The sequence below is a fragment of the Schistocerca americana genome, chromosome 7, assembly GCF_021461395.2.
Source record: "Schistocerca americana isolate TAMUIC-IGC-003095 chromosome 7, iqSchAmer2.1, whole genome shotgun sequence".
In the NCBI taxonomy this organism is placed as follows: Eukaryota; Metazoa; Arthropoda; class Insecta; order Orthoptera; family Acrididae; genus Schistocerca; species Schistocerca americana.
In genome coordinates, this window is record NC_060125.1 from 470,910,955 (window position 1) to 470,928,963 (window position 18,009).

The window sequence follows — 18,009 nt, forward strand, 5'->3', positions numbered from 1 at the left end:
CTGTTTCTTTCCGAATACGCGTCACAAAAAGTGACTCTCGCCGTTTGTCGATCCTCCTGTTATCGAGCGTTGCGTCTCGTGCACAGGACGCTTATACCATGGATCACTAGTTAGCAGCCGACCATTACGACAAGTAGCAACAATTGCTTTCTCGCACTGCCCTGGCGACGGCTTCCCTCGGCGGGAAATGGCTCGTTGCTCTGCGCCCGGCGCGCCCCTGGCGGCCGCCCCCGCAAGCTCCTCCGCGCCGTATCCCCAGCGCCTTCTGCAGTGCGTTCGCCGCTCGCATCTGAGGCGCACCTCTTCGGCTCTCCTGGCAACAGTCGCTAGCATCGACCGCGCTGAGCACAGCTTCTCGTACGACAAGACGCAATAGAAGTAAGTCACGCGCGCCGCAACGGAGCCGGCGCGTTCTCTCCAACTGCATGCTTCTAAATAACAGCAGGAAGGGACTGTGCGTGATGAAACTACACGGTTAACGCGTTACTGGACTCAGTCTTACTAACCACAACCGTGGAAAAAATTGCGCTAGTCGTCATCTTTGGAATCATCATACATATAGAACGCCCGATGTTAAAGCTCGGTGCCGGATGGAAAACGAACCTGAAACTTTGTTTCTTGTTATGTAGTTCTCTTTAATATTATACTTCTTGTAGACTCAAGAGTGACACTTTCATCATTTGGCAGTCCGTGTTTAAATTATCAGTCAGGAGTACTTGAACACGCAAAGTACTTGTCTTAGAGTGATCTGTTCCAGAAAAAAAGTCCTGTCTTACTTTAAAGAGACCTGCTAGTGAAGAGATAGAATTCTCATCCCGTACTTCCAGAGTGCGTAGATCTTCATATATAATACTTAAAGACATCGGTGTTCTACTCCAACACTGAATAATATTAGGACATCATGAGTCCTCAAACTGTGTCAGGTTTCTCTCATCATTCATAGAATCATTGCATGTCTCACATCTCATAATTTGACGTATGTCTGAGGAATTAAAAAAATTGTTTCACCTAATCACTGTATCCTTTAAGAACGGCAATCAATAATGATTTGTAGTATACTTCAACCTATATAATTTGAGGCATAACATAATTATATCGGTAATGAGAGAATCCTGGCACGGTCTGAGTGATATTATACGCATGATATCCTAGATAATGGTGTCGGAAACTAAATATGTCTTCAAAATTCGTCGTGTGAACAAAATATTTTAGAAATTAAACTAGTGTTGCTAAATAAATACAATGTATATTGCTGCTTAAAAAAAATGCCACTCAGTGTTGGCATAAAACAGCAACATCCTGAGTGTTATAGATGTAAAGTAACGGCTCTGAAAGTATGGGACAAAAATGCTGCCTGTTCACGAGCAGGTGCCCTTAAAACCACTTGTGCGGTAGTGGGACGGATTGTGACAAGACAGCACGAGTTGTTGGTTTTAAGGCAACACGAGAACATTTTGTTCAACTGACTTTATTTTATGGCTGCTAACTTTCATCTTCAGATACTTCTGATGACTTGAACACACTCAGATTTGCTGCGTGTAACTAGTGTTTTATTTATTATTTACGTTTGGCCCCTATTGCATCAAGCGATATGCAACGTGGATCATTTTCAGAGTTTTATTTAGTTTTTTTTTTTACTCATATCCCTTTCATTCTCTCAGTGTGGCCTCTCTTCCGCTCGTTAGTGTCAATTTGTTCCGGTCCTCCTGCATTTTTCTGCCAGGCGAACTGCCCAGTTGTCAAGTTTCCTGCCCAAGCTTTCCCTGTGTGGTTCAAAATGGTTCAAATGGCTCTGAGCACTATGGGACTTAACTTCTGAGGTCATCAGTCCCCTAGAACTTAGAACTACTTAAACCTAACATCACACACATCCATGCCCGAGGCAAGATTCGAACCTGCGACCGTAGCGGTCGCGTGGTTCCTGACTGTAGCGCCTAGAACCGCTCGGCTACTCCGGCCGGCTTCCCTGTGTAGTATTCCTGATTCCTTCAAAGTCTTCTTTTACTGCACTGACAAATTTTATTGTATCAGTTTGTGCTTTACTGCAAGATTAGAAGAATTCCGCAGTCTGTCTAGTTAATGTCGTTCGTTCCACTCTTTTACTCTGCTCAAAGATTTTTAGCTTCCGCTTTTTCATATTCTGATACATGTTTCTTTATTTGCTCGCAGACTGTACGTTCCTTTTTTAATACAATTTGGACCAAAAATTCTCCTGGTACTTCTCATTCTCCCTTTCGGATTTTTTCAGTGTCTCACTTTCTATTTAACGTCAATGTCTCAGCCCCTCACTCTGGTTTCATGACGGTGTTTTTGTGTCACAGTTTGATGTATTTTGAGATGAATTTTTTGGTTGTAGATGTCTCTTGAAAGCCTGTAAGCTCTTCCCTTTTGGTGTATTTTGAGATGACCTTTTTTTTTTGTATGTGTCTCTTGTAAGACTGAGAGGTGTTTCCTTTTTGTGACAACGAATTTAGCAACCAATCGTTTACAGGCCAGTTTCTGTATCTGAACTGAGAAACTCTCTCAATTTTCGCACATTTAGGTTTTACAGTTTTACATGGAAGGTTGTTTCTCTAGTTGTAATTTGTTTTTTCAAGCGTCATTTGGAGTCCAACTCTCCTTGCTGTTTCTTTAAGAACTTCTATTTTTGTTTTGTGCTGTTTGAATGTCAGGACATGAATCACCAGGCAGAGCCTTACGGAAGGGGAGGTGGAGCCCCCCCCTCTCCCCCCCCCCCCTCTCTCCAAGGGTTCAGACACACCGGTGAGGGGGATGCAAACGGAGAGATACGTGAGTTCTGATACATCTCTTCTGTCTACGAGAAGAAGCCTTTTCCTCGGCCTGTAGTTTTAACAGCACGCTGTGTCATATATTGACGACGTGTTGAGCTATACATCGTTAACTTTAAAGCTGTTGGAAGCCAGCGAGAGCACTCCAAGATAGAAAATCAGAGATACAACGCAAGAAGCAGGTAACGTGTTAGCGATTATGTTACAGGAAGTAATCGGTAAAGCTAGAGCGTTGCAAATTGCAGACGCTTTGAGCAGCTGTCCCAGAGAATTAACTGGTAACTACATTCACTGTCTAGAAGGTTTTGCAGGGCGTCACTGTAGAAGGCAGTCACGATGAAGCACGTCTTAGCGTACGCAGCAAGCTGGATACTTGCCCTGAGAAGCGCAACGTCGGTGGAATTACACAGGTTAGAGTGAGAGGGGCAATGGCTCTGAGCACTATGGGACTCAACTGCTGAGGTCATTAGTCCCCTAGAACTTAGAACTAGTTAAACCTAACTAACCTAAGGACATCACAAACATCCATGCCCGAGGCAGGATTCGAACCTGCGACCGTAGCGGTCTTGCGGTTCCAGACTGCAGCGCCTTTAACCGCACGGCCACTTCGGCCGGCAGGGGCAATGGGTAAAACTGCTGTAAAAATAGCGGTCTCCACTCATGTGAGAGGCTTCAGGGCGAGACCAAGTGAATAGAACACTGTCGATGCTAGCCGTAACAGAATGTGGAGTGACTTTTAGCTGTCAGCTGAATGCTGTTGCTACCAAACTTGGAGTCTGTTAATGTAAAGCCCGGAAACATCCCCACGTACAGAGTGGGAAGGAAAGGACATAAGCGTCGTTGGCCAGAGGCATCAGACAGGTGCAGAACCCCACTCCAGATTGGAAAATCCCTATAAAGTGCTCCAGGATTGGCGGGCAACTGTAGATAGGGAGAAATAGTGAGCCACTACAACCCTTTAAAAATCCATTTTTTTGTATCCAGCGGAGTTATCAGCCACATCGCTGGGACTCCAATTCGATGTCGCTCATCGCCATCCTCGGGTAAGCTCCAGCAAGGCTGTTTTCTCGCTTGGAGTGTTGCTCTCAAAGTTTGTACTTTACAATGCTGCTTGTGTTTCCTCATCCTTTCAGTTGCCACCCGCGGACTCAGACACTGCCTTGCCGGATGTCAGTTTGTGGGATGCAGTTCCATGCCTGTTGCACATGGTCGGTCAATACAGGGACCTGTAAATTATAGATTGCAGTGATCAGTTGCCTTTTTAAATTTTATTGTGCAGATCTAGATTTCGGCTAGAAGCTAGCCATTCTCAATGCACTGTTATTTTCGGTCAATGCATGTAATGCCTGTTGGTCGGGTTTCATCCACAGTTCATTGAATACTACTGAGTAGTATTCAATGAACTGAGTAGTATTCAATGAACTGAGTAGTATTCAATGAACTGAGTAGTATTCAATGAACTGTGGATGAAGCCCGACCAACAGGCATTACATGCATTGAGCGAAAATAACAGTGCGTTGAGAATGGCCGGCTTCTAGCCGAGATGCTGTAGTATACAGAGAAGTTGCTGCATTAGAAAATTGTAGCGAAATACAGGAAGATCTGCAGCGGATAGGCACTTGGTGCAGGGAGTGGCAATTGACCCTTAACATAGACAAATGTAATGTATTGCGAATACATAGAAAGAAGGATCCTTTATTGTATGATTATATGATAGCGGAACAAACACTGGTAGCAGTTACTTCTGTAAAATATCTGGGAGTATGCGTACGGAACGATTTGAAGTGGAATGATCATATAAAATTAATTGTTGGTAAGGCGGGTACCAGGTTGAGATTCATTGGGAGAGTGCTTAGAAAATGTAGTCCATCAACAAAGGAGGTGGCTTACAAAACACTCGTTCGACCTATACTTGAGTATTGCTCATCAGTGTGGGATCCGTACCAGGTCGGGTTGACGGAGGAGATAGAGAAGATCCAAAGAAGAGCGGCGCGTTTCGTCACAGGGTTATTTGGTAACCGTGATAGCGTGACGGAGATGTTTAGCAAACTCAAGTGGCAGACTCTGCAAGAGAGGCGCTCTGCATCGCGGTGTAGCTTGCTCGCCAGGTTTCGAGAGGGTGCGTTTCTGGATGAGGTATCGAATATATTGCTTCCCCCTACTTATACCTCCCGAGGAGATCACGAATGTCAAATTAGAGAGATTAGAGCGCGCACGGAGGCTTTCAGACAGTCGTTCTTCCCGCGAACCATACGCGACTGGAACAGGAAAGGGAGGTAATGACAGTGGCACGTAAAGTGCCCTCCGCCACACACCGTTGGGTGGCTTGCGGAGTATCAATGTAGATGTAGATGTAGATGTAGATCTAGATCTGCAGAATAAAATTTAAAAGGACAACTGATCGCTGCAATCTATAATTTACAAGTCAATATAACAGTCGCTGTGTGCAACAGCCTTCTGAATGGAAGGCAACCTGATAATACAGGGACGGTTAGTGCTGTTTGTGGATGACGCTGGACTTGTCGTCCGATGATGTCTCATATGTGGTCGATTGGAGATAAATCTGGCGGTGGAGCAGGCCAAGGCAATATGTCGACACTCTGTAGAGCATGTTGGATAACAACAGCGGTACGTGGGCGAGCGTCGCCCTGCTGGAGAACACCCTCTGGAATGCTGTTCATGAATGGCAACACAACAGGCTGAATCACCAGATCGACGTAATTTCGCAATCAATTTGCGTGGTATAACTAAGAGTCGCACCTGAGACCTTAACTCCACGTGTAGGTACAGTGTGTCCAGCAGGCAAACAGATTGTTTGCCGACCTTCAACTTGCCTCGTTCTAGCCAACACACGAGTAGCATTGACACCGAGGCAGAACCAGCTTTCATCAGAAAACACAACAGACTTCCACCCTGCCAGCCAATGAGCTCTCGCTTGACACCACTGAAGTCGCAAATCGCGGTGGTTTGAGGTCAATAAAACTTATAAGATGTCAGTAAACACAAACACTATATTGAAAATTTGATTAACATCTTGAATAAAGATAAAAGATAACAGTTTACAAGCAAAGGTAAAATTAACAGCAGAGATCATATCACTAATACGAGAGATGTTCGGAAAGATGGGAACGACAGTGAGAATCAGATGAAGCTTTGCACAAATGTGTTGTGAAGTGTCTCTAGCGTACCTGTGGATCGCGTCGTGTCACTCTTTTCAGTTCTGAATACATAGTGAGCACGTGTCCGCCCCCGGTAGCTGAGTGGTCACCGCGACAGAATGTCAATCCTAAGTGCCCGGGTTCGATTCCCGGCTGGGTCGGAGATTTTTCTCTGCTCAGGGACTGGGTGTTGTGTTGTCCTAACCATCATCATTTCATCCCCATCGACGCGCAAGTCGCCGAAGTGGCGTCAAATCGAAAGACTTGCATCCGGCGAACGGTCTACCCAACGGGAGGCCCTAGTCACATGACGCATGTTTAGTGAGCACGTAAAGATACGGAGACCAGTAGTGTCTCCTGCCAAGTATTGATGCCCTTTGCGAGGTTTCTCCTGATTTCATGCAACCCCACATAACGTACCTGTTATTAATTTCCTTCGTCTTGAAAATTCTCGGCGGCACACTGCAGGGGTAACGACGCCTCCGCAGCGTTTCAAATGGGAAGTGTTTAGTCATAGACCACAGGGCCGACTTGGCTCCCCCTGCTCACACAAACCACTGGCTATGAAGACAACGTTTTGACACCTCAACTTATAAATATAGAGACTGCACCACTCGATAACGCGCTGACTCCCTTGATCTGAAATGATAACCAAAAGTCCTTTGGGTGTTCGCGACAGACTTTTCAGTTTACGCGAACTTGCTGACTGTAGTTCTTATGACCGGTTTGAGAAAACGTTCAAACGTTGAAAATATAATGTCTTGAATCATCAATGCATCACCTAAGCCGATGACACATCATGATTTTTGCGAGGATATTGAGTTGTTAATTATTATTCCGTCGTGAAGGTGTCGCTACGTCGCTTATTCAACAACTACACGACCTAATTTCAGAGATAACATGCCGTTGAGCAATGTTCAGAATGCATCGTATTTTGGTGTAAACTTATTTCTGTTTACAGTTAAATTGTCACTAAACCACTTTACACTTTTATGTTATCCGAAGAATCAGTTAATTCCACAAATACACTTTAAATGTCCATTAATTGATGTATGCGACACGACGAATTAAAGTTGAATTAAAACTTATCGTTCTTCGTAATTATTTGTCCCTACACTGAGCACACACACCGATTTGTCATTCAGGGAACTGCGTCTGTTAGCATCAGAAATTCTGACTTTGACGATAGCTTCTGACAACACGGCGCAATTGTAAGTTCTTCGTGATTGCGTTTATCTGCTGCCTACTCAAGTCTAATAACTGAGTTTATGTCGGCGATCAGTCTCTTTCTATGTCGTTTGATGTTCGTGACTATTAAGTGTCACGAATGCTAAGTCCCATCACAAGTCAGCAATCACACGAGATATTTTTCTGTCACATATATCAACTATCCCATTATCTGTCTAAATGGTAAAGACGATTTTACTTCAGTCCGACTTCTCACCAATACCTCCAACCGTAAAACGTTTAAACTACATATCGGTTTTAAAACAATCTAGTAGTGGTTAACATGCGTACTACTATTGCAAGAGTACAAGAGAGAAGTGAAGTTAACATCCCCATTGCCGAGTTACATCGTAGTCACAACTAACTTACAGCTCGATACGGCTACAACTCTCTTCTAGGATAAATGTTATCTTTGGTCAATTTATGGTCTGGGATTTAACCTTCGTAAATAATAATTTTTTGAATTCTTTCTTTAAAGTTTCTGTTTCGTATTATATGGTAGTCTTTCATTCAGTCCTTTCTTTATGATAAGCATTAGTATTTACATAACATTATTGTTAATAAAACTGTCAACAGTGTAAATTTTGTTGTCAGAAGCTGTCATCTCTGTCAGGATGACTGGTTTTTCTATTTCTTTTTGCAACAAAAGGCTGCTCATTAAGGGTTCTATAAATGGGTTGTTACACTACGTAGAAAAGTAGCAGACGGTGTAGAAAACTGTTGCAAATAAAATATTTTTTTATTTTCACTGGGGTTTTCATTTCTCGACCGATTGGATATTACTTTCCGAATAGCTCTCATACATAGAAACTCATAAATTAATAAATTAAAACAAAATTATAGCGTATAACATCGTTGGTGTTCTGTCAAATAAGGCTGTAAAAAGTACAAATACTAGTAAACAGAACAAAAAGGCCATAGCTAAAAAAATTTCATCTGCAACAACATCATCGATCGAGTTTTGGCAGTGTAGCTGCCACAATCATATAATTACGCCGCCTATAAGACATAACAATCAACGCCAATCGATGTTTTGTGGACGTCAAAACAGCTAGTACCGTTGTATAATCGCCCAATATTGTCAATAGACATACGTAAGAACAGAATGAAAGATTAACGAACCCATGCGTCAGTCGCCGGCAGCTAGAAATTGGCACTGTAGCCGAAATAGGCCTCTCGCAAACAGTACTTCAAACGTAGCAGAAAGCTTCATTTCTCTACTTATAACGCCTTTGCAAGACATATATCGCGCTCGCACTACGGACCCTCAAGAATACAAACTGTTCCAAGTAGAGTCAACCAACATATTTGCTTTCTCCTACATTTATCTAACGAATAGACGACGAAGGTACAATTAGAGACATGAGCGCATACGGTGGCTTATCAGCACTCGTTGCTACCGCAATCTATGGTTGTCGAAAGAATATCGATATATCGACATTTTACTCATGAAGTATCGATACATATTGGAGATATTCCGTTTCCTATATATAGACGCCAAAATGGAATTATCGAGTGCCGATACTTTTATTTTATCTTACATTTTTCGCAATTTTCGGTAAATATTTGAAACTGTTCTTTTGAAGTTGTAGGAGAACAGTGAAGGAGCCTTCCGACTTTTTGAGCTTTGATCACGTCCAGTCTTTCTCTTTGACTGTGTGAAGCAAGTATAGGTGGCACGAAGAAGTCCGACTGCACTGGGACGGGGGGCTGGCGGGGTGACAGTGTGCTATTTACTTCTCATCGGCATTCTTCAAAAAGAGTTGCTGAAAATGACGAACAACCATATAATGACAAGATTGGTCTTTGCGGTGGGTAGAGATATATGAGAGGAAATGCTGACGCTATCGGCGCTAGGCGCCGCTGACCGAAACTGCAACGTTTAACTTCTCCACGCTATTTTGACACTACAACTGTTAGGTAGCTTGCGTTTGCAGAAATTAAAAAACAGGGAAGTCGACATAAAGTGTTCCGAACAAATCCGATATGTGATGAAATCGAACGATGGGCCCGTCGGACAACTTTTATTGTGCCTCTTACGTGCAATTACCGCTATTAGCAAAGTAGTTATCACCAGTCGTGAACATGCATCGTTTTCCTTTCAATTCTTCCTCTAAGGGGGATAAGCAGGCAGCTAGCTTGTTGATGTAAGAATATGCAATAATAAATCAATACTTAAATATATAGTTCTAAAACCGGCAATACTTCGTATATTTACAATGTACAGCCGATTTTTTTGTAGGTCGGTACGTCGATATTTTTTCCGTCGCTACACCGATACCTTTTTCGACGTTCGGACGCCAATTGCGATATCATTAAATATCGATGGTAGGACTCCGGTTATTTTTGAAAATATCAACAGTCCTACCGCGAACCATTCGCGACTGGAACAGGAAAAGGAAGTACTGTCAATGGTACACGAAGCACCTTTCCCCATCAACGTAAGATGTTTTGCGGAGTATGTATGTGTATCAGATGTAGAAAGGCTGTCTCATTAGTACTGTAGGGCGACAGGAACTGGAAATCTTTGGCAGTCTCTCGAAGACACCCCGCAAGAACTTTCCTTGGCGTACACTGGCGGTTAATCCGCGAACCGCGAATTCTGTCCTAGTGCGGAGTAATACCACACCTCCGTACTAATTGTTTCACGTCATTCGTGGCGTGAAACATAGTTCCGCGTTGTTTGCGCCTTTTGCACGATGCTTTTAGAAGTTGCTGGCCAACTTGTTGCGCCTGGGTATGTAGGCTGTCTTCTTCACCCTCCGAACTGGAGAAAAGCCTACTCGCAGGTTGCGACTCGATTTTGTTAATCTTTTTACATTTATTACTTTTACCTTGTTTGTTACAGCGAGAAAGAAGCGTTTAGTGAAAAGAACCGCGCGGGGTAGCCGCGCGGTCTGGGGCGCCTTGTCACGGTCCGCGGGGCTCCCCCCGTCGGAGGTTCGAGTCCTCCCTGGGATGGATGTGCGTGTTGTCTTTATTGTAAGTTAGTTTCAGTTAGATTAATTAGTGCAGAAGCTTAGGGACCGATGACCTCAGCAATTTGGTCCCATAAGACTTTGCCACAAATTTCCATTTCCGAAACATACATTTATATGAAATGGTTAAATCTTTTTGTACAGAAATAAATAAATTAAACGTGAGTAGAGATTGCAAACAAAGAAAAAATTACTTTGCGTAACAAAGAGCAAAGCACTCAGCACGTACTTCCATACTACATTTCTTGCACAGGGAACGTGCTGATGTCTTATTACAGTTTATTCCAACACACCGTCTTCTTTGAGCTCTCGTATTTTCATACTCAGATGTGTCATTCCGTCAAACCACAGTTCATCAGCTACAATACTGGAGCGCAAGGTTCGTTCAGCCTTTTCGGTGGCATCACCTACGTTGTCAAAATGTATCTGCACAATTTCTATTCTAAAATTTTAAAGGTAGACTGTATTTCCACTTTTGCGGTAGGATATCCAGACACTGTGAACAGTGACATCCAATAAACAGCAGAAAAGAGCCCCCTAATATTTCCTGAATTCGATCAGTTCCACCATGTTCTTGTTGTGTTCTGTCAGGACGATGGGTCGAGGAACTTCGAAATATCGATGTGTTTCGTTGACAGCTGCGACTATGTCTTAACATTAGTTACTGGGTTAACACTAGCTGCATTTGATAACGCAGTAACTACCGAATTGTCATGCAATTTACTCAGAAAAAAATCATTCTTGTTTTCAATGGCAGAATGAAAAGTACCTCCATCATCTTTACTCGCTTTATTTGTCCAACTCGCTTTATTTGTTCATGAGACCCAGAAAATATTAGATACAGGCTCCCAGGTAGATGCTATTTTTCTTGACTTCCGGAAGGCGTTCGATACAGTTCCGCACTGTCGCCTGATAAACAAAGTAAGAGCCTACGGAATATCAGACCAGCTGTGTGGCTGGATTGAAGAGTTTTTAGCAAACAGAACACAGCATGTTGTTATCAATGGAGAGACGTCTACAGACGTTAAAGTAACCTCTGGCGTGCCACAGGGGAGTGTTATGGGACCATTGCTTTTCACAATGTATATAAATAACCTATTAAATAGTGTCGGAAGTTCCATGCGGCTTTTCGCGGATGATGCTGTAGTATACAGAGAAGTTGCAGCATTCGAAAATTGTAGCGAAATGCAGGAAGATCTGCAGCGGATAGGGACTTGGTGCAGGGAGTGGCAACTGACCCTTAACATAGACAAATGTAATGTATTGCGAATACATAGAAAGAAGGATCCTTTATTGTATGATTATATGATAGCGGAACAAACACTGGTAGCAGTTACTTCTGTAAAATATCTGGGAGTATGCGTGCGGACCGATTTGAAGTGGAATGATCATATAAAATTAATTGTTGGTATGGCGGGTAACAGGTTGAGATTCATTGGGAGAGTGCTTAGAAAATTTAGTCCATCAACAAAGGAGGTGGCTTACAAAACACTTGAGTATTGCTCATCAGTGTGGGATCCGTACCAGATCGGTCTGACGGAGGAGATAGAGAAGATCCAAAGAAGAGCGGCGCGTTTCGTCACAGGGTTATTTGGTAACCGTGATAGTGTTACGGAGATGTTTAATAAACTCAAGTAGCAGACTCTGCAAGAGAGGCGCTCTGCATCGCGGTGTAGCTTGCTCGCCAGGTTTCGAGAGGGTGCGTTTCTGGATGAGGTATCGAATATATTGCTTCCCCCTACTTATACCTCCCGAGGAGATCACGAATGTAAAATTAGAGAGATTAGAGCGCGCACGGAGGCTTTCAGACAGTCGTTCTTCGCGCGAACCATACGCGACTGGAACAGGAAAGGGAGGTAATGACAGTGGCACGTAAAGTGCCCTCCGCCACACACCGTTGGGTGGCTTGCGGAGTATAAATGTAGATGTAGATGTAGATGAAGCTCACACCGACATACGTCATCTGAATCATGGTTGCACCATAACTTTCCCACGGTCTATTTGTACAAAGTTTTATGAAAAATGACATATTACGTTTTAAAATACGGCCTACACACACTCTCTCAATCATTCTCACGCACTCACACAACAAAATATAATCAATTAATAATTTTGACCGATTTTTGTATTACGTAATGCACAGCGACTATAGTTTTGAAAAGAAAATTCTAGTTAATTGATTCTATGCAGTGATAAATTTGTAATGACTTCCAGTGATAGTGAAAGTCAATCCGTATTTATTCCTGACTTGGTTTTTTCTTTGGAATGAGACAATTTTGCGGGATACAGTTTTCTCCCACAGTCCCACTGCCCTCAACATCTTGCCCTTTGAGCAACATTTAATAAATTAAAACTTGTAAACAAGTTATCAAAATGAAAGTAAATATTATTAAAATGCTCTCATTAGTGGATATGGAAATGGAAATTTGTGATAAGTCCTGTGGGACCAAACTGCTGAGGTCATCGGTCCCTAAGCTTGCACAATACTCAGTACAACTTACGCTAAAGACAACACACACACCCATGCCCGACGGAGGACTCGAACCTCCGACGGGAGCAGCGGCGCGAACCGTAACAAGGCGCCCTAGACCGCACGCCTACCTCGCGCGGTCCCTCGTTAGTGCTTAGCGTTACTTTCATGTTTGACGTGTCTCTGCGATACAAATAACGTTACATAAATTTCAATAAATATTGTGTGATTGTTAGTTTTTTACGGAAGTACACTGTTCAGTGAAATTAAGGAGAGTACCTGTCAAAAGCCTGCAAAACGACCTTCTGCAGCGCGGACCGCCATGAGGCGTGTAGAAAGGAAGACAATGAGGTTCTGGAACAGGGATGTGGAGCCATGCCAGCTGCACTAGGTTTCTCAGTTGAGAATCCATGACCGGAGAGCCCGATCGAGGTGGTCCTACGGATTCTCATTTGGGTTTAAATCCGGGAAGTTTGGTGGCCAGAGGAGTACGGCAAACTACGCTCTTCGAATCAGGCTCGTACTCTGCGATCCGTGGGACACGTTGCATTGTCCTGCTGGTAGATGCCATCGTACCGAGGAAAAACAAACAGTATGTCGGTGTGGACATGGTCCCCAGGTACTGGTCCATACTTATGTTGATCCACTGTGCCTTCCATAATGACGGAATCACACAAGGAACGCCACGAAAATACTCTGCAGGCCGTCACGATCCCTCCTCCATCTTGGATCCTTTGCTTTCAGACGTTTCAGGCCGTACACTCCAACGGTCTGATGGAGCATAAGATGTGATTCATCTGAAAAACCTACCTCGCCACTCAGTGATCATCCAGTTGCCGTACTGGCGTGCAAATTCCAGCCTTCGTCGCCGATGAATAGCAATGCATGAACAAACTGCCTGCTGCAGAAGCTCATAGGCAGCGACCTTCGCTGAACGGTCGCTGAGGGGATACTGTCGGTAGCCTAGTGGCGCGTCTAGGCAGTCAGTTGCTCAACAGGTGCACTTCAATTCGCCAGAATATATCTCTCTAGCCTTCGTTTCAACAACAACATGATACATGATAACCCATCACCTAATACATTAGTGTGTCCTAATTTATACTAATGATTACAAGTACTGCAGCATTTTTAATTAGTTACTACGAGTGTTAGTCGTTTTACTTCCACTATGGGCTTTCCAAGTCCCACTGGTGTTAGTTCTACTAATTAATCTACTCTACCTGCAGCGTTACATGCGTGCCAGCGTATTATAAACCTACTTTTTTGGCCGTGCCCACCGAGCTAACCCCAGTAGGCATGCCCCTGTCACCGGGCTGGCCCAAGATGTTTGAGTCGCTGCAGTTTCATACTAATGGTGTTATCCTAACTTATCCTACGTCTTAACCTAATTCTTATCCTACTGTCAAATCCGGTGTGTGTCCAATTCGATCTGAGTGTGCACCCTCCTCCTAGTCGTAGACGTGGCGGATCCCAGGTGTGAAGCGGCTGGCCAAGTTCACGTCCCGGCGGAAAGGGACAGGTGCACAGAGTCTGATCGGGTTTAAATCTGGTTTAATCTATTACTGACTGTTCCTTAAGTATTCTTTTAATACTTCGACGACCTGTTCCGTCATTATCCCATTGCTCCTGCCATAGCTTCTCCCCCCCTCCCCCCTATCTTTAATTTCAGATTTACTTCCCAAGTGTGTCCCCATGAATTCAACTACTTTATCCCTTTTTTCCTTTTTAACCCAATACCATGCAGCCAGTTCCTTGATTTTGATATCCAGGGGACAAAGCCCCATTAGTACTAGTAGCGTCCCACCTGGTGTTGTCCTGTATACCCCTACAAAACGCAGGATATTCCGTTGCACTCTCCTAACGGCCATGGCGGGCATGACTCTCGTGAGCCTGTGAGCCCAGGCTCGTGACCCATATCCTACAACTGATGTCAAAATTCTGTTATGGTACAGTTTTATTAGGTCGGGTGGCAAATGAAATCACATATGTCCAATCCCAATCAAGTTTTTTAATGTTTCCTGGGTTCTCTGCGTCACTGTGTCAATACGAGGTGCGGCTAGAAAAAAACCGGACTGATGCTGGAAAAAACATTTATTTACAATTATTTACAATTTCATGTTATCTCCTTCAATGTACTCTCCTCCTCGGTCTCTACACCGCTCCATACAAATTTTCCACTGTTCATAGCAATGCTGCAGATCATTTTCGGTAAGTCCAAACATTACTTCCGTCGCTTTTTCTTTTACTGCTTCAACAGTCTCAAATCTAGTTCCTTTCAAAGCTGACTTGACTTTAGGGAAAAGAAAAAAGTCACAGGGGGCCAAATCAGGTGAGTAGGGTGGATGATCTAAGATGGGAATGTTGTGTTTTGCTAAAAACGTCTTCACTGACAACGCACTGTGAGCTGGGGCATTGTCTTGGTGAAGGATCCATGACTTTTTTCTCCACAAATCGTTCCGTTTTCTCCGTACTCGCTCACGTAGGGTAGCCAGGACGCTAATGTAGTAATGCTGATTCACTGTTTGTCCCTCTGGTACCCAACCAATGTGCACAATCCCTTTGATGTCAAAAAAAAAACAATCACCATTTCCTTGAATTTCGATTTTGACATTCGTGCTTTTTTTTGTCGTGGAGAACCAGGAGTTTTCCAATGCATCGATTGGCGTTTAGTTTCGGGATGGTAAGTAAAAAACCACGATTCATCGCAAGTAATAACATTTTGTAAGAAGGTGGGATCACTTTCAATGTTTTCCAGGATGTCAGAACAAATCATTCTTCGGCGTTCCTTCTGTTCAATTGTGAGACACTTTGGAACCATTTTTGAACACACTTTGTTCATGTTGAAACTTTCATGAAGAATCTGCCTAACACTTTCCTTGTCAACTCCTGTTAACTCAGACACTGCTCTGATTGTTAAACGGCGATCTTGTCGAACAAGTTTACCGATTTTTTCAATGTTTGCATCAGTTTTTGCTGACAATGGTCTGCCAGTGCGAGTGTCATCACTGGTGTCTTCGCGGCCATCTTTAAATCGTTTAAACCACTCAAACGCTTGTGTTCGCGATAAACAATCATCGCCGTACACTTGTTGTAACATTACAAACGTTTCACTTGCAGATTTTCCTAGTTTGAAACAAAATTTGATGTTAACACGCTGTTCTTTCTGTACACTCAACATTTTCCGACGCACAGACAAAACGTCAACTACTTAAAACAGACGCCACGGGCAGACTGAGTGCAGGAGGCAGATGAAACTCGAGCAGTAGGCGGAGCGAGAGTCACGTGACAGGCCACGCGACTTTCAGCCTTATTGCATTCGTTTTATTGTTTCACCAGCACTAATCCGGTTTTTTTCTAGCCACACCTCGTATGTGATGTATAGCTCCACTTCTCATCGATGACTACGCCTAGGAATAGGGCCTCACGGCTCCGAAGAACTGGCGAGCCGTCTATTCTTACAGTTGGATTCCTGATTAATTGTCCCTTGAGTAGCAAGTATGTGGACTTGCTAGGTGATATCGTCATTGTGGTATCGTGACACCATGTGGTTAGAATGGAAATGGAGCTTTCAATTTTAGGTTCCAACGCTTCGCGGCTACGACCGCCAACCAGCAGGAGGAGATCGTCTGCGTAGGCTATGCCGTCTAGCACATCATCGCTATTCCGCAGGTTATCTTTTACCTTTGGCCCGTGGTGCACCACATTTGCCTCAACCCCGGTTTTGCATAGCACCATTTTGCCACGCACGGTATACTTTAACCATGGTGACAGCGAACAGCTTACAGACTTATTCGTTTCGGAAATGTTTCCACCCCTGGCGCGAAGGGCAATGATCGTGCCCTATTGGACGTCAGATAAATCGCTCCGTTTCCGCATTACAACAACTGCATTGTTTTCCGCGTTCCCCGACACGTTTCATATACCGACCACTGCTAGTGCTCCCACCAGCCGTCTGTGAGTTGCACGTAGTCATTGAACATACGTGGTGGTCACGTTACCCTGACTAGACGTGTATTTAGAGCTTTCAAACTTGAAAGATAAAATATTTTAATTGTTATACTTGCTCTAAACTGATGGTGTGATGAGGTCCTCGCTGTAGGAAAAAATGTTTACATTGTATTGCCAATTGTTCCAACCAGTGGACTGCTTCTCAGAGGCGGCCGATGTGGCCGAGCGGTTCTAGGCGCTACAGTCTGGAACCGCGCGACCGCTACGGTCGCAGGTTCGAATTCTGCCTCGGGCATGTGTGTGTGTGTGTGTGTGTGATGTCCTTAGGTCAGTTAGGTTTAAGCAGTTCTAAGTCCTGGGGGACTGATGACCTCAGAAGTTAAGTCCCATAGTGCTCAGAGCCATTTTTTGCTTCTTAGAAATAGTAACACAAGAGTGAAAGAACAGATGTTCAATGCTCTCCCCTCCACTGCCTTTCCCACTCCTTCTCTCATTCGGCCAGTCGCCTCCCTCCCTTTGCTATGTCCCCTCCCTCCATCGGCTTCCCCTTTCTTTCTTTTCCTCTCCTCCCTCCCTTTTCCCCCTCATAGGTCCGGGTCCTCCCCCTCCCCCCCCTCCCCCACCCCCACCCCCCGCCTCATCCGCCGCCGTGTCGCCTCTACAGTGCTGTTTTCCGTGAGCATTCAGCGTTGTGCACCCCCTGTCAGTGTTGCGAACAGCCACCATACTGTCGCTAGTTGCGTTTCTCGTGCGAACATAAACCAGACTGTCACCGTGTACTTTTTTTTTAATTGTGCCAGTCTACTTACTGAGTATCTTCATCCGCATCGTCACTGCAGTGTTTTTATATTTTAAATTCCATAACTTTTTGCCATTTTACAGGTTTTTTTTTTACAATGTCACCGGGTTATCGCCTGTTTTTCTTGTTTGTTTATATTCGCATTATGTTTTTTAACTTTTCTGTAGGCTGTAGAGCAGCATATTACGCTGCTGCCCGCCCCCCCTCTCGGAGGGAGGATCGAAATGCAATAAAGAAAAAAAAAACAGATGTTCAACAATCCTTAAACTAGCGCAATGAGATTGCAGAAGTTCATTCTTGTCCACAAACTCAATAAAAGTCCGCTCCTGTCCTATGCACCATTAATGTGGGCACTAATAGTTTAATGTCCACCAACAGGCGTCTGGATACTTTTGATCAGATAGGGTACGCCGCAAAAAGCTGAGACGGAAGTATAGGGTCCTCTCTGCGGAGTTTCACTTAGGGGCGGCAACACATTTCTCGGAGCGCGCTCCGCAGTTTGGGCGTTTCCTCAAGGGCATAACCAGTGAGCCGGCGTTTAATTTTGGAGGGATACTCCGCCTAGTCAGGCAAGCCGCGCGCTATGTGTGCCTGGCACGGAAGATCGCCGACCTGGCAAAACGGAATACGCTTGCGGGGG

The 18,009-nt window shown here is 44.2% G+C and overlaps 1 protein-coding gene across 1 annotated transcript in view; it reads left to right on the top strand.

Moving 5' to 3' along the window:
* Positions 1-256: 256 nt before the first annotated feature.
* LOC124621908 (dihydropyrimidinase-like) overlaps positions 257-18,009 on the top strand; it is a 262,444-nt gene continuing 244,691 nt past the window's right edge. The window contains exon 1 of the mRNA XM_047147407.1: positions 257-378. The gene's annotated coding sequence lies outside the window, so the exon portion shown is untranslated. The remainder of the gene's footprint in view (positions 379-18,009) is intronic.